Genomic DNA, 27,023 nt, shown 5'->3' with positions numbered 1-27,023 from the left:
GAGGAGTCAGAGGAGGATGGTGGCTGGTGGAAGGAGAAGCAAGAAGAGCATGCTTTAAACATTTCTGAGATCCCTGGTGTTGTCCGTGGATGGGGGAGGAGACCATGGACGACATTATCCTGGATAAGAAGAATCCAGGCCACTCCACCGCTTCCAGTTTAGTGAAAACATACTTAGATCCCCGGTACAAACACAAAATGGCGGAAATGTTACCACCATCACAGGGGGCTGTCAGAATGCAGCACTTCTAGGCCTTGCTTCGAGAAATGCTGCATTCTGCTTTTGCGGGAGCTGGCAGAGGAATTTCCACTCACAGAGAAACTGTTGCGGGTACCGATCCAACAGCGCATGGAAGAAGAGGGCGGTTTGAAGATGTGTTGGTCACTTCGGATATGAGATCATTCTTGCAGCCAACCCATCGACAGCCGTCCTCCGGTTCCAGCCTCAGGGAACGCCTAGACCGACAGGTGTCCGACTACATCGGGTTAACAGCCGATGTGGACGCTCTGAGAAGCGATGAACCCCTGGACTACTGAGTGTGCAGGCTTTACCTGTGGCCAGAGCTGGCACAATTTGCCATGGAACTGTTGGCTTACCCCTCATCCAGTGTCCTGTCCGAACGTTCAGCGCAGCAGGGGGGATCGTGACCGATAAGCGCACTTGCCTAGCTCATGATAGTGTGGACTACCTCACATTTCTAAAAATGAATGAGGCATGGATCTCATAGGAATTCAACACATGTGACGAGTCGACCATGTTTGATTGAAATTCCTCATGAAAGCCCACAAATATCTGCCACCACCCAGAACAAATAATGGTCCCTGTCTTAGGTAAATACAGTGGCATATAAGTCCTTTTATGTCAGTTAAATGCCAAATTTTTGGGGCCTGTACTGGCCGACAGTTACATATTTATTTTGCGACCGCCTAATGTACCTCCAGCCACAGAATCCCAAATTCTTTGCTGTCAGGTGAATGCCTATTGCCTAATTTTTGGGGCCTGTACTGGCCTACAGTTACATATTTATCCTGTGACCACCTAATGTACCTCCAGCCACAGAATCCAAAGTTCTTTGCTGTCAGGTATTGCCTGTTGGCTAATTTTTGGGGCCTGTACTGGCCGACAGTTAAATTATTATCCTGTGACTGCCTAATATCCCTCCAGCCACAGAATCCTACAAAGTTGTGTGCTGTCAGGTGAATGCCTATTGGCTAATTTTTGGGGCCTGTACAGGCCGACAGTTACATATTTATCCTGTGAATGCCTAATGCACCTCCAGCCACAGAATCCAAAGTTCTTTGCTGTCAGGTGAATGACTATTGCCTAATTTTTGGGGCCTGTACTGGCCGACAAATACATTTTTATTCTGTGATCGCCTAATGTACCTCCAGCCATAGAATCCAAAGTTCTTTGCTGTCAGGTGAATGCCTATTGCCAAACTTTTGGGGCCTGTACAGGCCGACAGTTACATATTTATCCTGTGACCGCCTAATGTACCTCCAGCCACAGAATCCAAAGTTCTTTGCTGTCAGGTGAATGCCTATTGGCTAATTTTTGGGGCCTGTACTGGAATGGCAAGTTCTCACCAATCACTAATATCTCATGAGACCTTATAAAATGTGAAGTTGTGTGTACCATGAAAAAATTAATCGCATCATTAGGGATTTTCGCAAAAGCGCTTTTTTGTTATCTGTTATAACATGCATCTGAAATGTAATCAAATACACTGCTTTAATGTCAAATTACTTACAGTGATCAGAAATTCTTCCTCAACGTCATGAAAATTGTTTCCGACCATCTTTTCTGATCGCATCCAACTTCGGTCTGGTGGAAACCCAGTTGCTGTAGTATGCCGCGCATATTTTTCGCATGCGCATAGGTGAAAATTACATTGCCAATATTTTGCATTGAAAAAAATAATGAATGGAGATCACATATTCGAATAATATGTAGATTGACAGGGGCATGCATCGTTGGTCTCCTACCTCCGGCTCTGTCTGAAGTGTAAATCTGCAGGCGCAGTGAATGAAGGGCGCTCACCGGCTGCCAGCTTCCTCACTGCGCCTGTGCGGTATGCCAGACCTTGCAGGGGAATTATGTGTGAGGTCACGGTGTGAGCAATAGGTGGGCCGAGGTAAACAAAGTTCTGGTTACTCACGGTTATGTCATCCCTGGGCAGGCTCGCATAAGTGAAGAGGAGAACGGCACAAGGATTCTCTGGGGCACACTCTGGTGTAAGGGACACTGGCCAGATGATGGTTTGAGGTGCCCTTGGTGGTCTGTATTAATGTGCCAGTGGTAAGGTCCCTTGTATTCATGACGCCAGTACCTTTTGTATGGAGGTACAACCATTTACTATAGTGTTAATAGAGGAACTTGAGTCTGAGGCAAGCAGTATGGGACTCAAAAGGGAAATTTACTGAAGATGATTTTTGATAAGAGTTCATCCAAAGCATTTAACAGTCTCAATACATAGATAAACCTGCTGCTAGTCCTCTGCTGACAGGTGTAAGATGTCCCTCTCTAGATGTTAAAGGGTTTCTATCACTTCGTTTCACCTATTTAGCTTTCAGACACTAGCGATCCGCTAGTGTCTGCTTTATCTAACCATCCTAATATAAGAGCTTATTGTCCTGCCGTTTAGCTAAAAAAATAACTTATATAGATATGCAAATGAGCCTCTAGGTGCTATGGGGGCGTGATTAGCACCTAGAGGCTCCGTCTACCTTAACAAACTGCCGCCGCCCAGCGCGTCCCTCCAGCCCGCCCATCTCCTCCGGAATGCGATGCTCCTCGTATTCGCCGCATGCGCAGTGAATGTCTGATCGCTTCCCTGCTCAGACATCTCCACTGCGCCTGCGCCGATGACGTCATAGTGCTCCGAGGAACAGGCGCAGTGCAGATGTCTGAGCAGGGAAGCGATCAGACATTCACTGCGCATGCGCAGAACAGAGACGCGCACGGAGAGGATCGCTTCAGCTGGAGATGGGCGGGCTGGAGGGACGCGCTGGGCGGCGGCAGTTTGTTAAGGTAGACGGAGCCTCTAGGTGCTAATCACGCCCCCATAGCACCTAGAGGCTCATTTGCATATCTATATAAGTTATTTTTTTAGCTAAACGGCAGGACAATAAGCTCTTATATTAGGATGGTTAGATAAAGCAGACACTAGCGGATCGCTAGTGTCTGAAAGCTAAATAGGTGAAACAAAGTGATAAAAACCCTTTAAGTAATAGGAAATTGTAGCCTTACTGATAGATGACTTCAGGAATGGTCCTGGTAATCCTGGTTCAGGCTTGTGAAGTCGCCAAAGGCTGATATATCCTTCACGGTGGAGTACAAAGGTCCTAAGGCACTAGGAAGATGTGTCCAATAACCCTTTGGCGGTCTTCTTTCTGTAGTATTCCCTGAATAGATAAAGTACTTCAGCTCTGGGCTGAGATATGGAAAAGGGATCCAAATAACAGGCTGCAGTTGACACAACTGTTCTCTCTCAACTGCTACTGGAACTAGTTCTGAAACCTGATCTGTCTAGCTAGGCCTGAGCTAAGCTATATATATGGAAGGTATTATCTCCCCCTAGTGGTAAGCTCAATGTAAATGCATGCTAATACACCTGTTAGAAGGGATGATGCATAAGGACATATTGCAGCTTAACAACAGGCTATATAAAGGCATATAAAGTACAATACAACAACTTTGCAGTACCCAGGGTAGTGGGATGCTGCACCTGCGCAAAATTTACACTGCATACAGAGCCAGAGGTAGGATACCAACGATGCCTGCAGGGCCAGCTCCAGGTTCATGTGGGCCCTTGGACGATAAAGCCTCAGTGGGCCCCCCTGTGGCATTTTGCATAACACACATGGCAATAAAACTGCATGTATTATATATGGTGCCAAATACAATAGACAGAACATGCTACAGCGTGAATATATGTGAATGAATCCTTATGTCTCTACTTAATTTTCATCTACCCAGTGTTTTAATCCCTCAGGTCTACTCACAGTATTCCATTTTTCCTGTACACCCCCTAAAGAGAAACAGACAGGCATTGAATATGAAAATATTTTATTTGAACATACTGTAAAGACATAAAACATTTGAAAAAGTACGAAAGGAAGTTAATGCAGAACACTATGTTTTGTTGGTCCAGAACTTTTTTGGCAGAAGTGGTATCTTGTGTAAATCAGTTAAAACACTTTTCTGCTGCAAAAACATGGATTACCTGATTAAAATCTACACATTCTTCTTGAGATTCTTGAGATTCAACTGAAAGAACCGCCAGTGCATTTAATCTGTCTTGCGACATTTGGGACCTTAGGTAGTTTTTAATTAGCTTTAATTTACTGAAGCTTCTTTTAGCAGATGCAACTGAAACAGGCACAGTTAACAACAAATGCAATGCCAAAACAAGGTTTGGGAATGCCAGATTAAGTGAGTGGGAGAATATATACTTTAAAGTCTCCTGTGGGCACAGATGTTCAAGTAACATCCTAGCCAGTGTCTTGATCTCCTCGAGCATAACTTCTCCATCAACTGCTGGGTTAGAGAATTTTAAACACTGGAGCTGTAAGTTAGACAAGTCAGCGGCTTCTTTCTTAATGTCATATAGAAATCCAAACTTGTCTGTAAATGTTTGCAAAAAATGGAACCTTATTTCAATTTCACCAAGGACAGTTTCAAGCAGAGGCTTGAAGAATATTTCTTCAAATTCTTGACTTGCATCTAAAAACGATGTTCCACTTGCCTGCTGGCATGCTGGCTCTTAACAGTTTTTGTCACTACATTGCCGAGTTTTCTTTCTAACCCTGTGTGTCGGGTATTCAGTAGGTACAGTTGTGTTCCAAATTATTCAACCCCCAATGCTGTAAAGGGTTTTAGGGAATTTAGTGTACATTTGTATTGTGTTCAGAATGAAATCTTACAAGGACTTTTTAAAGAACCAGATGCAACTAAAATGACATCAATTGTTTTTGAAATACAGTAGTGTGATTTCTTCATTGACACAATTAATCAACCCCTTAAAGACTACCTACCACTCTTAAGAACAGAGGTTCATTCAAGTGTTTTCAATCAGGTATTAAAAACACCTGTGGATGTCAAGGAGCAGCAATCAAGCATAATAAGCACCAATTAGGCAGATTTAAAAGGACTGTTATACTCAGCTCCTTCTAGACATTTACTGGTGTGTTTACAAACATGGTGAAGTCAAGAGAATGGTCCAGGAAGACAAGAGAAGAGGTGATTTCTCTTCACAGGAAGGGCAATGGCTATAAGAAGATTGAAAGATGTTAAACATACCAAGAGACACCATAGGAAGCATCATTCACAAATTCAAGGCAAAGGGCACTGTTGAAATGCTACCTGGTCGTGGCAGAAAGAAGATGCTGACTTCGACTGCTGTGCGTTACCTGAAGCGCAAAGTGGAGAAAAGTCCCTGTGTGACTGCTGAGGAACTGAAAAAAGATTTGTCAGATGTGGGTACACAAGTTTCAGCTCAGACAATAAGGCGCACACTGCGTAATGAAGGCCTCCATGCCAGAACTCCCAGGCGCACCCCCTTGCTGTCTCCAAAGAATAAGAAGAGTCGACTGCAGTATGCCAAAAGTCATGTGAACAAACCACAAAAGTTTTGGGATAGTGTTCTGTGGACTGATGAAACAAAATTAGAACTGTTTGGGCCCATGGATCAACGCTATGTTTGGAGGAGGAAGAACAAGGCCTATGAAAAAAAGAACACCTTGCCTACTGTGAAGCATGGCGGGGGGGTCAATCATGCTTTGGGGCTGTTTTGCTTCTACAGGTACAGGGAAGCTTCAGCGTGTGCAAGGTACTATGAATTCTCTTCAGTACCAGGAGATATTGGATGAAAATGTGATGCAGTCCATCACAAACCTGAGGCTTGGGAGACGTTGGACCTTTCAACAGGACAATGATCCCAAGCATACCTCCAAGTCCACTAGAGCATGGTTGCAGATAAAAGGCTGGAACATTTTGAAGTGGCCATCGCAGTCACCAGACTTAAATCCGATTGAGAACCTCTGGTGGGACTTAAAGAAAGCAGTTGCAGCACGCAAGCCTAAGAATGTGACTGAACTGGAGGCTTTTGCCCATGAAGAATGGGCAAAGATACCCGTAGATCGCTGCAAGACACTTGTGTCAAGCTATGCTTTACGTTTAAAAGCTGTTATAACTGGAAAAGGATGTTGTACTAAGTACTAAGATTGAATGTCACTTGGGGGTTGAATAAAACTGATAATGATGTGAGCACAGAAAAGACATTTGTGGTTATTTCATTATAAATGTTTTGTTATTTTTGTCTGACTTACAAGTGCCTCTTTGATTTAATTGTAAACAAGATGACTGAAATGATCAAAATCAATGTCAAACTGGCCAAAACACTCAATTTCAGTGGGGGTTGAATAATTTTGAAAACAACTGTATATCCAGCTTTTAGTAAATACCTGATGCCTTACATTCAGCTTGTTTGAAACCTGACACCTTGTATTCTTTAAAAGCTGTGGTAATAGTGGAATAACGCTTGAAACATTAATGGTTTTTGTTTGTACAGCCAGGCTAATTTGATTGACCTGGAGGAGAATGTCATACCATACACATAAAGAGACAACAAAGGGGTATGTGCATATGGAATCCAATAAAATCTTTGCTTCACTGTATGTGTCACTGGAATATTGGGTACCATGTAAAAAAACTTCTAAAGCATCAACAAGTTGGGGAAATTGTAACAAAATAGCTGTCACTGATATAAGGAGAGCACACCATCGTGTCTGAGAAAGAGCTTTAAGTGTCAGATGTGACAAATGCTCTGAAGCCACTTACCACCCCTTAGTTGCTCTGAAGAAGAACACAGAAATGCGATTCAACAGATCATAAAAATGTTTTGCTCGGCTTGAGTTCTCTGCAGCGTGCACTATTACAAGATTCCAGTTATGTGGAGAACATGGAACAAAGAAGGCATAAGGATTTTTTTCTAAAACAATTGCCTGAACTCCTTTGTATTGTCACCTCATGTTAGCACCATTGTCATAGAACTGACCTCGAATGTTTGACACGCACAGTCCATGTTGTTCTGTCAGTCTTTCCAAAACAACACTTGCAAGACCTTTTCCAGTTGTATCTGTGACAGCCAGAAATTTCAGAAAGCTTTCCTTGACTTCCACTGTTTTGCTAACATCATCAATGTCCACATATCGCAGCACAAGTGACAACTGCTCTTGTTTTGAAATATCTAATGTGCAGTCTACAATGATGCTAAAATACAGTATTTAGCTTGTGTTAAAGAGGAGTGGATTTTATTCTATATTTTGTATCTCTAGGACTGTAATGAGTTAACTTTTTCTTCTCCAAGTGCCCACCCACCCCTCCTCTTTGTTTCAAGACTGGAGAAGAGAGGGGGGAGCAAAGAGCTGTGCTGTGAGAAGTGTCTGATTTCTCATCCTTGTATAGGTGACCCAAGGGAGGTATATAGAGTGTGAAGGAGTGCATAAGCCAATCATATGGCTCGATGATATGTATATATTATTCACTGCCTATAGAGAAGCACCTCTTTGAAGTGTCACATATGACGTATGCAGTATTATTGTTAGAATAGAAGCCATTACAAAATGGCGATGGTAACCAGATGTTTACATTAGTTCACATTCCAAAGTAGGGCCCAGTGCGCAGATGCCAGGGTGTTATCTCCTCTCTCTTATCTCTTCTTCCTTTTTGACCAATGAAACAATGAAACAATGTTTAAGCCTCAGTGAGGACTGCCCTCTTCTGAAGATGTATATACACTTACCCCATGTAATAAAAGTTAGAGATTGCATTGACCATCTATGTGTCAGCGTCTAGTCTCTCAGCCACGCGTGGATATTAACCCCTGGGGGGGATACATTGATTTGGAACACCAGAGTGTATCTTAAATGCCCTAATTTAGGGTGTCTTCATCAAAATGGCGACCACGAAGGGACTCTGAGCGAAAGTAGCATCAAACAGCTGACAAGACAGGCCCCTGAGCTTGACGAACGGCAGAGGGGAGAGGATTGCAACCTCAAAGAAAGGTGAGAAAACTTTTTATCTCATCTGCCTTTCTGCTATTTACTTCGTCATGCTCAGATAGCTCAGTCTGCTGTGAGGTGGTACCGATGTAAGTATAGTAGTCGGCTGTAATGCTGAAAGCTTGGAGTCTATAGAACCAATAATCTGAAATTATAGATCACTCTGGTGTGTATATGTTTTGTGTGTGTCTGTAATTTATGTGAGGAGTGAGTTGAGCACAGACGGTAAAACCACAGACAAAGAGAGGGGACAGTAACCTCCTGGTTTGGAAGGGGGCGACAAAGTAAACTCCGGCTGACCTGGCAGGGAGACGCGTGGAGCCGTATGACCCTTAGATCCTTGAGATAAGGGAAGACTGCGGAGATATTCTCCACCTGACCTGACCCCAGGAAGACGCGGCGGAGCCCGCCTGACCCCTGGAGCAGGGGAAGACGTGCGGGGAGTCCCAGCTGACTAGTCAGACGTGATAGTCAGATTTGAGCCAACCAGAGGGGAGGGTGAATCCTTTGTCTGCGGAGGAAAGGGTTAAAGGTGCTGATCAGTCCTCTGTTTTGTGTGTGTGTCAGTCTGAAATACTGTTGTTTTGAGATGAGTCAGTCCCACTCACATGAAGAAGGAAAATTAAAAGTTAAAATGTGACAAAGAATGCTAGAGAAAGTTTGGCCCCGGACAGCAGGTGGCCCGGCTGGCAACAGGGATGAACATCTGTAAGAAACTGTGAAGTTAGAGAACTACAGAGATTCACATTCCCCTGCCTTCACAGAGAAACATTCCTGAGATAAGAGGAGCGGGGAAAGGGGGGAGGGAATCATGCAGAGTAAGTGATGTGTAATATATTATACAAGACAAAGAGAATTGTTCAATAATTTTCTTTCTTCTTTCTTCTTTCCCAAGCAGTGTACTGTGGGAATCCAGCTTTTAGCAAAATCACTGTATGATTATAACATGTATATTGTCTTCTCATAAGAGTTGATTAATCACAGAGTGAAGATCAGAAAACATTGGAATAACAGCACAACAGCGAGATATACTATCAGCAATTTTGGGTGTGGTGTGGCTATCTGTTTCCAGGAAAGCTGTGTTTGTCTGTGCTGCAAGTTTTGGGATGAAACAAAGACAATTGTGTGATTAGGTTGGAAGACATAAATGATTCAGTGGAATGTGAATGGGTGTGGCTTTGAGTTGTAGTTGAGGCGAATATGTGTGAAGACTGATTATGAGCTGTTTGTGAAAATGAGTACATGAAAACATGAAAAAAAAAATGAATGCGTATGGAGTACGGTATTTGTTTTTTTTAAAATAATATGCGCATTGAGGATTTTATTTAATTTCCTTAGAAGATTTTTGGTTTTTTATTGGTGCCAACAGTGTTGATTGAGCTGTACATTTTTTTAAATTGAAGTCAATGAAAAGTTTCTTATGGGCCCTTTGTGTGTTCATGTCTGTATTGTCATATCTGTTTGTTTCAATGTTTGAAGTTACGTGTTACATGTTAAGTGTTATGCTAAACATCAGAGCTCTGTTCTAATGGACAGCTGGTACATTACTGACGGACAAAAGGAGGACCACAGCGTCCGACTGAAAGTGGTGGACTTAGATGACTCAGAGCGGAGGGAGGAGGATAGGGGTGGACGTTACAGATAACGACAGCCCTTGTGACCATCCCCTAGTTATAAGACACTCCCATGGAAGATGAGAAGTCCTGTTTTGTTTTCCAGTCTATTAATTCTGCGATAGGAAAAGTTGGATACTTCTGTAAGCCAAAATGCAGAGTAACATCAAGCGGCATTGGGTGGTTCAGTGGTGCCAACCATAGGTAGTGTTCCTTTGGCATTGCTTCAGCCCTGATGTCAAACGCCTCATTGAAGTGATGGGCCTGCAGAGTCTGTGGGACCCAGATCCCAGAGAGAGAGTGTTGTGCTGTGTGTGGTACTCCTCGTCCACACCACACGAGAGGATTGTATTCTATGTTGACCATGCCCGGATCACTGTCCGTCCCCACAGACACCCATGTTTTTTTGTCATAAGGAGAACACAAAGACAGGGAGGGGGGAGTTATATCAAGATTAGGATACAGGGAATCCAGTATCGGCTCTACTTTTAAACATATTTAGCAGATTCAGTCTGACCCAATGATATCCCTCACTCTGGGTGATAAAGAAGTAGTCCCGTTTTTGATTGATACTGGAGCAGCCAAGACAGTTGTGCACAGCAAACATAGCCTCCCCTGATTTACTCTCCAAGGACACCAGTCTTTGGGTGGAAGTGGATGGGAAAGTAGTACGCTCCTTTTTCAACAGAAACCATCCATATTAGATTTGCCCCTAACCAAGATGCGCTTGCCCGTTTGCTGGTCAGTGGTAATGCCCCTTGTTGCCTCCTAGGTGCAGATTTGCTTGCAAAAGTACATGCTAGTATCTCATATCAGGAGGACGGCGCTGTGAAGCTTACAGGTGCCCTCAACGACCAGGAACTTTGTTTGTTGGCCATTAGTGACAAAATTCCCTGGTCCATGTTTGTATCAGTACTCCCAGAAGCTGAGAAAAGCAAAACCACTCACCATTGGATGGTACATGACCTACATGCAGTTAATGAAGCCACAGTTTCTAACACCCACATCGTGCCCAATACACACACCGTGTTGGCTCAGGTTCCCATTACCCCTACTCACTCCACTGTGATTGATTTGTCCTTTAGTCCCTACAGCCTCACAGATGAGGTGGTAGATGCTTTTATGCCTAGAACTGGTAATTTTGTGTCCCCCCACACTGGGCCTATCAGATTATTACATTTAGATTGTATTGTTATGAAGTGAGTGGCCATGACTCAGCTGTCCTCACCCAACTGCATGGCCAGCAATAACGCCCCGTAGCATATTATTCAGTCAGACTTGATCCCGTGGCCAGAGGTGCCTCTTTCTGCATCAGAGCTGTAGTAGTTGTACTAGCTATGCTTGATGAAAGCTCTGAGATAGTTCTGAACCACAAAGTGATGGTGATATTACATCTATCCTCATGAACGTACAATCCAAATGATTGTTTTGTTGCCCGTTATTTGAGAATGCAGTGTTCCATTTTGTTGCCTGACAATGTTGCTCTCCAAAGGTGTAATACTTTGGACCCAGCCACCCTATTGCCTCTGGATCAAGGGGGGAGGGAAGAGTTAGGGCACCGCACTTTAAACTTTTCTTCCAGATTCAAAGGAAGAGGCTCCTGACTGTTTGCAGATGATGTCACAAGAGGGAGTGGGATTTGGTAAATCAGCCATTAGGTAATCTAAATCATGTGCTCTTTGTGGATGGATCGAGGTATGGCAAGGATGGCAGGTACTACACAGGTTGGGCAGTGGTGATTAAACGTGAACTACCACACATGTCTGCTCAAGAAGTGGAGCTAAAAGACTCTGAAGATGGCTTGCAGATATGTAGTTGGAAAAACAGGCAACATTTACACTGATTCCAAGCTTGCTTTTGGGATAGCCCATGACTATGGGCCCATATGGAAAGCCAGAGACTCCTTGATCACTTCAGGTAAACCCATCGAAAATGGGGAAGCAGTGAGGTCTCTGATGGAAGCCCTCTTGTCACTAACATGAGAGGTGATGATAGCAATGAAAGGCCACTGTAAACAGATGCAGAGGAGGCAAAGGGGAAAGCCACGGCAGATCAGGCTGCAAAAATGGCTGCCAAATTACCTAAGCAGACCCCTGTCTTAAGTGGCCACAGTTCAGGTCCCTGAAATAACTCCTCCTGTCTCCCGAAAGTTCTTAAGACCTTACAGAACCAGATGGGGAAGGAGGAAAGGGACTGGTGGATGGAAAAGGGGGGACTACAAATAAGAAGGGAAAACTTTGCCTTCCCAGGTCCCTCTACTCCACGATGGCACAGGCAACCCATGGAGTGATGCACCAGACAAAAAACTGCTATGTGTGATTTAGTACGTAGCATATGGTATGCCCCAGGGTTCAGCACTGTAACAGTCAGACATACTCAAGGATAAATGGTTTGTGCCCAGAACAACGTGGGCAAGGTGGTTAAGGTACCCAAGAAACACGTCTTGCTTTTTGTATCTGCTTCAACATTTGCAGACTACCTTCAACTACCCAAGGTGGGGATGTATGAGTATGTATTGATATGTTCTGCCTATAGTGTGAGTGCCCAGTATACCATTTTATAATGTATTGATATGTGATGACTTGTTTTCAGGATGGCCAAAACAGTACCCAAAGAAGTAAAGAAGATTATGGCTGAAGTTGTGTGCAGGTATGGGGTACTTTAGATCATTGAAAGTGACACAGGTGTTCACTTCACAGGTGAAGTGATGCAGGAGATGATGAAGGTTTTGGGTGTAGGACAGGCCTTACATGCTTCGTACGATCCACAAAGCAGCAGTAGAGTAGGGAAAAGGAACTGAACGGGACACTAAGTTAAAGATTCAAAAAGCCTTAGAGTGCCTGCTGGTAGTCCTCTTTTAGTAAGGTATACGCCTAACCGTGATACAGGCCTTTGTCCCTATAAGATCCTTTTTGGGTCAGCCCCTAGGATAGGATTTTATTTCCCACAGCAGCTTCAGATGCAACATGGTTGTCTGACAGATTATGTGATCAGTTTTGTACAAGCATTTGACTAAAGTACATTTTCGAGTTTTTGCTTCACTTCCAGGTTTTGATAAAGTACCAGGAACCCACCCACTTGTGTCTGGAGATTGGGTGGTTGAGAAAGACACGTTAGGAAAGTCCTAAAACCCTGGTTTGATGGTCCATTCCGAGTGTTGTTGACCACATGCACAGTGAAGCTCAAAGAAAAGCATAATTGGATTGATTTCAAGGAAGTGTTGAGACTGGTTTTCCCTTGTGTGACTGTTGATCATGACTCAAAAGAATATGGAAAAATTGTATGAAAACATCGATCCAGAAAATCAGGAGCATTGATGACCTCCAGTCCCCCCATATAATGTCAACGCCAGTTAGGGAAAGATCATCTGACTTTCCCGTGCTCAAATCCAGTGTCACGGGAGGCTGTTCGCTAGGTATGGCTTGTTGTGAAAGCTGGTGAAGAGGATGTCGGAGCATTGGGACAGATGTTTAGGTTTAGAGAGAGAATGAAATTCAAGGGGGGACTGTTAAAGATGAGTGAATTTTATTCTATATTTTGTATCTCTAGGACTGTAATGAGTTAACTTTTTCTTCTCCAAGTGCCCACCCACCCCTCCTCTTTGTTTCAAGACTGGAGAAGAGAGGGGGGGCAAAGAGCTGTGCTGTCAGAAGTGTCTGATTTTTCATACTTGTACAGGTGACCCAAGGGAGGTATATAGAGTGTGAAGGAGTGCTTAAGCCAATCATATGGCTCGATGATATGTATATATTATTCACTGCCTATAGAGAAGCACCTCTTTGAAGTGTCACATGTGACGTATGCAGTATTATTGTTAGAATAGAAGCCATTACAAAATGGCGATGGTAACCAGATGTTTACATTAGTTCACATTCCAAAGTAGGACCCAGTGCGCAGATGGCAGGGTGTTATCTCCTCTCTCTTATCTCTAATTCCTTTTTGACCAATGAAACAATGTTTAAGCCTCAGTGAGGCCTGCCCTCTTCTGAAGATGTATATACGCTTACCCCATGTAATAAAAGTTAGAGATTGCATTGACCATCTATGTGTCAGCGTCTAGTCTCTCAGCCACGCGTGGATATTAACCCCTGGGGGGGGTACATTGATTTGGAACACCAGAGTGTATCTTAAATGCCCTAATTTAGGGCGTCTTCATCACTTGTCTCACCTTTTTTATGATTATTTCAATTACTGCATCGGCAATTAAACACAGAAATTTGTTTTGCATATCCTTGCTCAGATAATGCACATTGGTTACTTCTTTGGCACGTTGCAAGTGTTCCTTCAGAACCAGATCAAATTCAGCTCCAGTAATTGGAGAAAAATACCATTATGTTCTGTGAACACAATATCTGATGATCCTCTGAATGGCAGATTGTTTTTTGCCATCCAGAGAATTATTTGCGCCATCTTTGTTCTTCCAAATGGAGTTGTCGATGCAAAACTTTGTCAATGGTAGTTTCTTTTTTTATGCTAGATTCCAGATCTTTCCATCTTGAATAATTAGACAGGTGGCTGCTAGATATTTCATGGGAATGCAAGGATCCCTTACCACTGACATGCTTCCAGTCTTTAAATCCATATGGGCTTGAGAAACTTGATTTAGCTTCATTGTCAAATAGCCTGCAACAAAAGCAATATATGGAATCTCCAAGCACTGAGTAAATGAGCCAATCTCGTGGAACATTTTTCCCACTACCCAGCAATCTGTAATAATGACCAGATGAGAATCTTCTTTTTGTACCATCTGGAAAATCTGTAAGTGGAAAATCTTCCAGCTTCGCTTGCTTAGGGCCACTTTTGATAGTTTGGCATCTCAGTAGATCGGTAATTACATCCGGCCATTCTGCTGGATCATCACTAAGCTCTGGAAGAGGTCCAGAATTACAGGACACGGTTTGCTGGTCTGGAGGGTCTACAACCAGTTCACTGACTTCTTCAATGCTCGAACATGCTTCTTGAGAGGTAGTGACACTTGGTTGAATATCTGATGTAGTGCAAATGGAGGACTCTTCATTCTCCTTAGGTGTACTTTTCCTGAAGAAGCGGTCAATGGAAGCTAGATTCTTGATTTTGTCTTCCAGTATCTGCTTCTCTTTTCTTTTTTGGCTTCCAGACTTGTGCTTCTTGGTTGGAGGTGCTTGTTGACCTGCCAATTCTTGGTCTTGATCCCTATTCATTTTGGCCTAAAAAAATGAATAAAATGAAGGCCATTCTCTTCTGTAGCTGTGTCCATGCAACATTTATTGCAGTCATTCTGTTTCTCCCAAACTTGTGTCTTCTGCTTGGTTCTTCAAGCTTCTTAATGATGTATTCATGCTTTTGTCAATTTGTTTTGGTAGCGGATATAACTTCTAGTAAAGTCCCTGCTTAATGTGTGAGATAATTCATAATGCCATTTGGCAACACATAGCTTAATTAATCCTCCAATATGTGTTCTTTTTAATTTGGCAGTATTTTACAATTAAAAATGTAATGTACTTCTTTGAAATCAGCACAAATGGATTAAAGAAGGTGCTCAAACACCATAAATACTTGTCAACCGAACACTTGTTCAGCCAAACGCCTCCTGACTCCAGCATGCTCATGCATGCTCTGCTGAGCATACGTGTGTTTTAACAGTGGAGAGGAGTGTAAGATGATGTTAGACAAAGGCGAAGATAGTAACAAGCATGACTAAATTCAAAATAATTAATCTTACTTCTCCCCAACATCATGAAGGGAAGGTTGGGAGGCCCATACTTCACATAGGATAGTATTATGTATAAGATTGGAATAACAGAATGACAACCCTACTGTTCAATTAGTAAGTGCTCACGCAAACATGAAATACAGCCGTTGTTCAGGCCATATTTTACAGATGGCATATGGCCCCATTAAAGTCAAGTCCATGTGAAAAAACACACCGCCTGTCCTATTGTGATCTGTATTTTACGGATCAGAATAGGTGTGTCAATGTGCAGTCTAAGAAAACCTTGGACAGCACATGGACAGCTGTGTTTTTTTTTTCCTCCTCCATGGTACGCGCAAAATGAATAAACAACAATGTCATAATTTAGCAAATAATGCGAGACATAACCATAGGTCACTCACCAATCCACGTATAGATCGTAGGTCCCGGATAAGAAATATAGGTTTCTGTGACTGCGGTGACACGTTATTATCACGCAAAAATGGTGAGCTTCAGATGGTGAGTTCAGATGACTTGGTATCTGTAAGATTGTGTGCATCAGTACCTGGAGGTATTTGAAGTAAACACAATGTAGATAAACTGCCCCTACCAATATCACCTATTCAGTCCCTTCCACGGTAATCACCTCAAAAGTTCAACCCTGGGAAGCTGTTCCCTACCAGCATGACATTGATCTGTGTCACCATACAGTCAGGTCCATAAATATTGGGACAACGACACAATTCTAAAATTTTTGGCTCTATACACCACCACAATGGATTTGAAATGAAACAAACAAGATGTGTTTTAAAGAGGACCTTTCACCTGTATAAACGATGTTAACTGAGTATGCTGCCATATAGAGCGGCGCCCGGGGATCTCACTGCACTTACTATTATCCCCGGGCGCCGCTCCGTTCTCCCGTTATAGGATCCAGTACCTTTGCTTCTTAAGTTATAGTAGGCGGGTCTTCTCTTGTCCTGTGGGCGTCTCCTTCTCCTAGGCTGCAGCGCTGGCCAATCGCAGCGCACAGCTCACAGCCTGGGAGGTTTTTTTCTCCCAGGCTGTGAGCTGTGCGCTGCGATTGGCCAGCGCTGCAGCCTACTATAACTTAAGAAGCAAAGGTACCGGAGCCTATAACGGGAGAACGGAGCGGCGCCCGGGGATAATAGTAAGTGCAGTGAGATCCCCGGGCGCCGCTCTATATGGCAGCATACTCAGTTAACATCGTTTATACAGGTGAAAGGTCCTCTTTAACTGCAGACTGTCAGGTTTAATTTGAGGGTATTTACATCTAAATCAGGTGAACGGTGTAGGAATTACAAACGGTTTTCATACGTGCCTCCCACTTGTTAAGGGTCCAAAAGTATTGGGACAATTGACTTCTCATCTGTTCCATGGCCAGGTGTGTGTTATTCCCTCATTATTCCAATTCCAATGAGCAGATAAAAGGTCCAGAGCTCATTTCAAGTGTGCTATTTGCATTTAGAATCTGTTGCTATCAACTCTCAAGATGATATCCAAAGAGCTGTCACTATCAGTGAAGCAAGCCATCATTAGGCTGAAAAAACAAAACAAACCCATCAGAGAGATAGCAAAAACATTAGGTGTGACCAAAACAACTGTTTGGAACATTCTTAAAAAGAAGGGACGCACCGGTGAGCTCAGCAATACCAAAAGACCCAGAAGACTACGGAAAACAACTGTGGTGGATGAACAAAGAATTCTTTCCCTGGTGAAGAAAACACCCTTTACAACATTTGGCCAGATCAAGAACACTCTCCAGGAGGTAGGTGTAAGTGTGTCAAAGTCAACAATCAAGAGAAGACTTCACCAGAGTGAATACAGAGGGTTCATCGCAAGATGTAAACCATTGGTGAGCTTCAAAAACAGGAAGGCCAGATTAGAGTTTGCCAAATGACATCTAAAAAAGCCTTCACAGTTCTGGAACAACATCCTATGGACAGATGAGACCAAGATCAACTTGTACCAGAGTGATAGGAAGAGAAGAGAATGGAGAAGGAAAGGAACTGCTCATGATCCTAAGCATACCACCTCATCAGTGAAGCATGGTGGTGGTAGTGTCATGGCGTGGGGATGTATGGCTGCCAATGGAACTGGTTCCCTTGTATTTATTGATGATGTGACTGCTGACCAAAGCAGCAGCAATATTATCTGCTCATATTCAGCCAAATGCTTCAGAACTCATTGGACGACACTTCATAGTGCAGATGGACAATGACCCAAAGCATTCTGCAAAAGCAACCAAAGAGTTTTTTAAGGGAAAGAAGTGGAATGTTATGCAATGGCCAAGTCAGTCACCTGACCTAAATCCGGTTGAGCATGCATTTCACTTGCTGAAGACAAAACTGAAGGGAAAATGCCCCAAGAACAAGCAGGAACTGTAGACAGTTGCAGTAGAGGCCTGGCAGAGCATCACCAGGGATGAAACACAGCATCTGGTGATGTCTATGCGTTCCAGACTTCAGGCTGTAATTGACTGCAAAGGATTTGCAACCAAGTATTAAGAAGTGAAAGTTTGATTTATGATTATTATGTCCCATTACTTTTGGTCCCTTAACAAGTGGGAGGCACATATGCAAACTGTTGTAATTCCTACACCGTTCACCTGATTTGGAAGTAAATACCCTTAACCACCTCAGGACCGCCGTACGCAGGATTGCGTCTTTGCGGCGGCCCTGCTCTTCTGGGTGGACGCGCCGGTGCGTCCTCTCGCGAGACGCGAGATTTCCTGTGAACGCGCGCACACAGGCGCGCGCGCTCACAGGAACGGAAGGTAAGAGAGTTGATCTCCAGCCTGCCAGCGGCGATCGTTCGCTGGCAGGCTGGAGATGTGTTTTTTTTAACCCCTAACAGGTATATTAGACGCTGTTTTGATAACAGCGTCTAATATACCTGCTACCTGGTCCTCTGGTGGTCCCCTTTGTTTGGATCGACCACCAGAGGACACAGGTAGCTCAGTAAAGTCCCACCAAGCACCACTACACTACACTACACCCCCCCCCCGTCACTTATTAACCCCTTATTAGCCCCTGATCACCCCATATAGACTCCCTGATCACCCCCCTGTCATTGATTACACCCCTGTCATTGATCAACCCCCTGTAAAGCTCCATTCAGATGTCCGCATGATTTTTACGGATCCACTGATGGATGGATCGGATCCGCAAAACGCATACGGGCGTCTGAATGAAGCCTTACAGGGGCGTGATCAATGACTGTGGTGATCACCCCATATAGACTCCCTGATCACCCCCCTGTCATTGATTACCCCCCTGTCATTGATCACCCCCCCCTGTCATTGATCACCCCCTGTAAAGCTCCATTCAGATGTCCGCATGATTTTTACGGATGCACTGATAGATGGATCGGATCCGCAAAATGCATCCGGACGTCTGAATGAAGCCTTACAGGGGCATGATCAATGACTGTGGTTATCACCCCATATAGACTCCCTGATCACCCCCCTGTCATTGATCACCCCCCTGTAAAGCTCCATTCAGATGTCCGCATGATTTTTACGGATGCACTGATAGATGGATCGGATCCGCAAAACGCATCCGGACGTCTGAATGAAGCCTTACAGGGGCGTGATCAATGACTGTGGTGATCACCCCATATAGACTCCCTGATCACCCCCCTGTCATTGATTACACCCCTGTCATTGATCACCCCCCTGTAAAGCTCCATTCAGACGTCCGCATGATTTTTACGGATCCACTGATAGATGGATCGGATCCGCAAAACGCATCCGGACGTCTGAATGAAGCCTTACAGGGGCATGATCAATGACTGTGGTGATCACCCCATATAGACTCCCTGATCACCCCCCTGTCATTGATTACCCCCCTGTAAAGCTCCATTCAGATGTCCGCATGATTTTTACGGATGCACTGATAGATGGATCGGATCCGCAAAACGCATCCGGACGTCTGAATGAAGCCTTACAGGGGCGTGATCAATGACTGTGGTGATCACCCCATATAGACTCCCTGATCACCCCCCTGTCATTGATTACACCCCTGTCATTGATCACCCCCCTGTAAAGCTCCATTCAGACGTCCGCATGATTTTTACGGATCCACTGATAGATGGATCGGATCCGCAAAACGCATCCGGACGTCTGAATGAAGCCTTACAGGGGCGTGATCAATGACTGTGGTGATCACCCCATATAGACTCCCTGATCACCACCCTGTCATTGATTACACCCCTGTCATTGATCACCCCCCTGTAAAGCTCCATTCAGACGTCCGCATGATTTTTACGGATCCACTGATAGATGGATCGGATCCGCAAAACGCATCCGGACGTCTGAATGAAGCCTTACAGGGGCATGATCAATGACTGTGGTGATCACCCCATATAGACTCCCTGATCACCCCCCTGTCATTGATCACCCCCCTGTCATTGATCACCCCTCTGTAAGGCTCCATTCAGACATTTTTTTGGCCCAAGTTAGCGGAATTTTTATTTATTTTTCTTACAAAGTCTCATATTCCACTAACTTGTGTCAAAAAATAAAATCTCACATGAACTCACCATACCCCTCACGGAATCCAAATGCGTAAAATTTTTTAGACATGTATATTCCAGACTTCTTCTCACGCTTTAGGGCCCCTAGAATGCCAGGGCAGTATAAATACGCCACATGTGACCCCATTTCGGAAAGAAGACACCCCCAGGTATTCCGTGAGGGGCATATTGAGTCCATGAAAGATTGAAATTTTTGTCCCAAGTTAGCGGAACGGGAGACTTTGTGAGAAAAAAATAAAAAATATCAATTTCCGCTAACTTGTGCCAAAAAAAAAAAATTTCTATGAACTCGCCATGCCCCTCATTGAATACCTTGGGGTGTCTTCTTTCCAAAATGGGGTCACATGTGGGGTATTTATACTGCCCTGGCATTCTAGGGGCCCCAAAGCGTGAGAAGAAGTCTGGTATCCAAATGTCTAAAAATGCCCTCATAAAATGAATGTGGGCCCCTTTGCGCATCTAGGCTGCAAAAAAGTGTCACACATGTGGTATCGCCGTACTCAGGAGAAGTTGGGGAATGTGTTTTGGGGTGTCATTTTACATATACCCATGCTGGGTGAGAGAAATATCTTGGTCAAATGCCAACTTTGTATAAAAAAATGGGAAAAGTTGTCTTTTGCCAAGATATTTCTCTCACCCAGCAAGGGTATATGTAAAATGACACCCCAAAACACATTCCCCAACTTCTCCTGAATACGGCGATACCACATGTGTGACACTTTTTTGCAGCCTAGGTGGGCAAAGGGGCCCATATTCCAAAGAGCACCTTTAGGATTTCACAGGTCATTTACCTACCTAACACACATTAGGGCCCCTGGAAAATGCCAGGGCAGTATAACTACCACACAAGTGACCCCATTTTGGAAAGAAGACACCCCAAGGTATTCCGTGAGGGGCATGGCGAGTTCCTAGAATTTTTTATTTTTTGTCACAAGTTAGTGGAAAATGATGATTTTTTTTTTTTTTTTTTTTTTTTTATACAAAGTCTCATATTCCACTAACTTGTGACAAAAAATAAAAACTTCCATGAACTCACTATGCCCATCAGCGAATACCTTGGGGTCTCTTCTTTCCAAAATGGGGTCACTTGTGGGGTAGTTATACTGCCCTGGCATTCTAGGGGCCCAAATGTGTGGTAAGGAGTTTGAAATCAAATTCTGTAAAAAATGACAAGTGAAATCCGAAAGGTGCTCTTTGGAATATGGGCCCCTTTGCCCACCTAGGCTGCAAAAAAGTGTCACACATCTGGTATCTCCGTACTCAGGAGAAGGTGGGGAATGTGTTTTGGGGTGTCATTTTATATATACCCATGCTGGGTGAGAGAAATATCTTGGCAAACGACAACTTTTCCCATTTTTTTATACAAAGTTGGCATTTGACCAAGATATTTATCTCACCCAGCATGGGTATATGTAAAAAGACACCCCAAAACACATTCCTCAACTTCTCCTGAATACAGAGATACCAGATGTGTGACACTTTTTTGCAGCCTAGGTGGGCAAAGGGGCCCATATGCCAAAGAGCACCTTTCGGATTTCACAGGTCAATTTTTACAGAATTTGATTTCAAACTCCTTACCACACATTTGGGCCCCTAGAATGCCAGGGCAGTATAACTACCCCACAAGTGACCCCATTTTGGAAAGAAGAGACCCCAAGGTATTCGCTGATGGGCATAGTGAGTTCATGGAAGTTTTTATTTTTTGTCACAAGTTAGTGGAATATGAGACTTTGTATGAAAAAAAAAAAAAAAAAAAAAATCATCATTTTCCACTAACTTGTGACAAAAAATAAAAAATTCTAGGAACTCGCCATGCCCCTCACGGAATACCTTGGGGTGTCTTCTTTCCAAAATGGGGTCACTTGTGGGGTAGTTATTCTGCCCTGGCATTCTAGGGGCCCAAATGTGTGGTAAGGAGTTTGAAATCAAATTCAGTAAAAAATGACAAGTGAAATCCGAAAGGTGCTCTTTGGAATATGGGCCCCTTTGCCCACCTAGGCTGCAAAAAAGTGTCACACATCTGGTATCTCCGTACTCAGGAGAAGGTGGGGAATGTGTTTTGGGGTGTCATTTTATATATACCCATGCTGGGTGAGAGAAATATCTTGGCAAAAGACAACTTTTCCCATTTTTTTATACAAAGTTGTCATTTGACCAAGATATTTATCTCACCCAGCATGGGTATATGTAAAAAGACACCCCAAAACACATTCCTCAACTTCTCCTGAGTACGGGGATACCAGATGTGTGACACTTTTTTGCAGCCTAGGTGGGCAAAGGGGCCCATATTCCAAAGAGCACCTTTCGGATTTCACAGGTCATTTTTTACTGAATTTGATTTCAAACTCCTTACCACACATTTGGGCCCCTAGAATGCCAGGGCAGTATAACTACCCCACAAGTGACCCCATTTTGGAAAGAAGAGACCCCAAGGTATTCGCTGATGGGCATAGTGAGTTCATAAAACTTTTTATTTTTTGTCACAAGTTAGTGGAATATGAGACTTTGTAAGAAAAAAAAAAAAAAAAAAAAAAATCATCATTTTCCGCTAACTTGTGACAAAAAATAAAAAGTTCTATGAACTCACTATGCCCATCAGCGAATACCTTAGGGTGTGTACTTTCAGAAATGGGGTCATTTGTGGGGTGTTTGTACTGTCTGGGCATTGTAGAACCTCAGGAAACATGACAGGTGCTCAGAAAGTCAGAGCTGCTGCAAAAAGCGGAAATTCACATTTTTGTACCATAGTTTGTAAACGCTATAACTTTTACCCAAACCATTTTTTTTCTACCCAAACATTTTTTTTTTATCAAAGACATGTAGAACTATAAATTTAGAGCAAAATTTCTATATGGATGTCGTTTTTTTTGCAAAATTTTACAACTGAAAGTGAAAAATGTCATTTTTTTGCAAAAAAATCGTTAAATTTCGATTAATAACAAAAAAAGTAAAAATGTCAGCAGCAATGAAATACCACCAAATGAAAGCTCTATTAGTGAGAAGAAAAGGAGGTAAAATTCATTTGGGTGGTAAGTTGCATGACCGAGCAATAAACGGTGAAAGTAGTGTAGGTCAGAAGTGTAAAAAGTGGCCTGGTCTTTCAGGGTGTTTAAGCACTGGGGGCTGAGGTGGTTAAATTAAAGCTGACAGTCTGCAGTTAAAGCACAACTTGTTTGTTTCATTTCAAATCCATTGTGGTGGTGTATAGAGCCAAAAATGTTAGAATTGTGTTGCTGTCCCAATATTTATGGACCTGACTGTATATAAGAAAATTGGTAAAAGTATATATCAGCTGTACATATGTGATGTGACCCAATACATATCAATATGAATGCTGATAGCACTATGCTGCTGCCTGCCCCTTTGCCCCCAATAAATATCAATATGATGATATGTTAATTTGGGGCACAGCAGGGCAGGCTGCAGCAGACTACTATGACAAAGGCTGAAGTGGACATGCTGAGCCTTAGGACTCTTTCACACGAGCGTGAGATTGGCTCCGGATGCGTACAGGGTGCTTTCAGTAAAACTCGCACCATTTTGCAAGCAAGTTCAGTTAGTATTGATTGCGATTGCGTTCAGTTTTTTTCCACGCAGGTGCAATGTGTTTTCATACGTTTTTCACGCACATGATAAAAAACGGAAGGTTTACAAACAACATCTCTTAGCAACCATCAGTGAAAAACGCATTGCATCCGCAGTTGCTTCCGGATGCGATGCGTTTTTCACTGAAGCACCATTCACTTTTATGGGGCCAGGGCTGCGTAAAAAAAAACTGAATATAGAACATGCTGCAATTTTCACGCAATGCAGAAGTGATGCGTGAAAAACAACGCTCATATACACAGACCCATTAAAATAAATGGGTCAGGATTCAGTGCGGGTGCTATGCTTTCACGTCACACATTGCAACCTTGCGGAAAACTCGCTCGTGTGAAAGGGGACTTATAGTTCTTTTTCCCGTCTTAGACTCCTTCCCTGTACTGTCCTCTGGTAATCAGCAATAACAGACTGGACATGCTGAGCCTTGTAGACAGGTCTCTGAGAGAACTACAAATCTCAGTCAGTGCTTCATTACTAATATCTGACTGAAGCAATGTCTCTCTCTTCCCTCTCACAGCATGCAGTTTCACAGACACACTGAGAGAGACTGCAGCTGCATCCACCACTTCTACACTTCTCCATGAATTCTATTTTTTGGGACAGAAGAGACTTCTGACTATTTACAGATTATGTGGGTGATTTTCAAAGTGCGCCATGCCAGTTTTAGGCATAAAAAAAGTCGCAAGACCCTGTTTTTGTGCTATCCTCCCTACTTGGCAGTGGCGGGGGCCAAGACATTGTCATAAATTAGGTCCTTACTTGCCACTGCCACTGTAGGGGAGAAACAAAGACCAACGTAAATGAACATCTTTGTAAATGACCCCCTTTTACTTTAGCCTGTAGACTCCTGCTGGTTACTACATCCCACCTCTCCCTGACTCCAGCCTCATACGAGCGGATGCCATGCGGGTAATCCGCTGCGTGAAAGAGTGCCAAGCCCCGTCCCGGACAGCAGAGACACGGAGCAGTAACATGATTTATAAGGCTCTTTGCCTCTCTGTGATCATTTTACTACAAAATCACGGTGACAATCATGTTACTGCTCTGTGTCTCTGCTGTCCAGAGCGGGGCTTGGCTGTCTTTCACACAGCGGATTACCCGCACAGCATCCACTCGTATGAAAGAGCCCTTAGGCCTGATGCACACGGCTGTTGTGCATCCGTTGCGGTCCCCAATGCATGGGCAACGTCCGTGCAGCAGCCGGGACGGATCCGGATCCATTCAACTTGAATGGGTCCGTTAATCGTCCGCCCCGCCAAAAATTTTAATAAGTTCTATTTTATTGGGGTGCGGAGGCACGGCCAGAAACACCACGGAAGCACTCCATAGTGCTTCCGTGGGGTTCCGATCCATGCGTTCATTCTGCATCTCTGTGATTGCCGACCCATTCAAGAGAATGGGTCCGCATCTGTGATGCGGAGTGCACATGAGACAGTGCCCGTGTATTGCGTTGCGGACTTGGCATATGCGGGCCACAATACAGCCATGGGCACACAACGGCCGTGTGCATGAGGCCTGAAACATAAACTCCTATAAGAAAATAATAATCAATAATACACTTTATTGGCAAAAATTCATAAGAGGAAAATTTCCTCTTATGAATTTTTGCCAATAAACTGTATAATTGATTTCATGCGCTCTGGTATTTTCTTATAGGAGTCCGTGGTAACCCGGCCTGGCATCCTGCAGGGCGTCATTGGTTGCTGCTATGACGCCGTGCGCTTCATGCCATCGCTGCACTACAGTAATACACTCGTATAGATCATACGAGTGTATTACTGTAGTGCAGTGGCGGCATAAAGCGCACGGCGTCATAGCAACCAATGACGCTGTGCGCTCCTGCTCTCAGCAGGATGCCAGGCCGGGATACCACGGACCGCTCACGGCCATGCAACACGGCCGTGTGCATTCGGCCTTACAGGCATGTGTGCTGCTGATGCTGAGCAAGAGCAAAGCAACACATGGTAATTGTTCTTTATTCAATTATTGGCTCCTTTGAGCCTTTATTTAGGTGTTTTGGTGTAGTCTAGTAACACTGTAGATAGCCCCAGGCGGCAGGCCCCCCATGTAGCATACTACAAGAACTGGTCTTGGTCTGTGACTGTCTGTTACTGCTAGTAACTTACTAGTTCACATGAATTCTAAATTTAAATCGAGTCCAGCAGCAGCATTCAGCTTTCCTCTGGGCTGGCCTGCCTGGGCGACAGGTTTCCTCTGGGCTCGGCTTTGAGTCCTGTCTTCTGAATCTTCTGCAGCTGCGCCGAGACGAGTCCTGCTGCTGGTTGAGGGCTGGCTTACAGTCAGACTCACATCTGTGCCTGTGCGGCGTGCGCTGCTATGAAAACTAGTACTTGCGCCGCACGGTGCACAGACACAGGGTGGTGCTACCATAAGGCAGACCAAGCAGCTGCCTTAGGGCGCACCCTGGGGGAGGGCGGAAAAATGTGAAATGGAGGGGGATAAATGTGACATGGAGGGCTGATGTGACATAGGGGAGTGATTTGACATGGAGGGGGAGAAATGTGACATGGGGGGCTGATGGCTGACATGGGGGCATGATGGCTTACATGGGGCATGATAGCTTACATGGGGGCATGATGGATGGGGGCTGATGGCTGACATGGCCGCATGATGGCTGACATGGGGGGCTGATGGATGGGGGCTGATATCTGACATGGGGGTCTGATCTGAGGTCTGATTAACATTGGGGTCTGATTGGGGCTGTGAGCTGAGGTCTGATTAACATTGGGGGTCTGATTGCTGGTCTGACCTGAGGTGTAATGGAAAATATTTTTTTCTTATTATCCTCCTCTAAAACCTAGGTGTGTCTTAGAGGGCGAAAAATACGTTCCTCAAACCAACAATTGTCTGAAGCAGAGAGAAGATACCAGGACCACACAGAGGAGAAGCCAGCTGCTGCAGACGAGACCAAGGCTAGGTGAGCTGCGAGGGGGGGGCGCCAAAATGTAGCTTCTCTCGTGTTGGCAAAAATCCTTGCACCGGCCCTGCACAGATGCTCTGCCGAGTCTGCCTGGAGTCAGAAGATCATGTGAGAGAGGGGCCCGGTGGTGGGCGCTGCGCAGCATGAATGAACTTGTATGTAAAAATTTAAAGGGGCCGCCGCCGTGCCGCGGAAACGAGTGGGCCCCCTAACTTACAGTGTGCCCCAGAACTTGCCCGGGTATGCTGGGTTCTAACGCCGGCCCTGGATGCCTGCCCCTGTCAATCTAGTGTAGCAGGGCATGGCCAGAGGTGAGAGAATGGAGCCTTTAGGAGCAGGGGCAACGCCCCCCCTGCTCCTAGAGATGAATTAGCATATTATAAAAGTTCATTTTTCTCAGTAATGGCGGCAGGCAGTGAGATGGCACTCATATAGTTATGTTCAGCTGACATTAGCACATCGCTAATGTCAGCCAGCTTAATATAAATTTTTCAGGAAACCCATTAAAAGGGTTTGTCCTCTTTTTACTATTGATGACCTATCCCCCAGCACTCCCACCGATCAGTTGAAGAGAG

Source organism: Bufo bufo, chromosome 3, assembly GCF_905171765.1.
Source record: "Bufo bufo chromosome 3, aBufBuf1.1, whole genome shotgun sequence".
Lineage (NCBI taxonomy): Eukaryota > Metazoa > Chordata > Amphibia > Anura > Bufonidae > Bufo > Bufo bufo.
The sequence above is the reverse complement of the archived record's forward strand: the minus strand, read 5'-3'. Positions refer to the sequence as shown.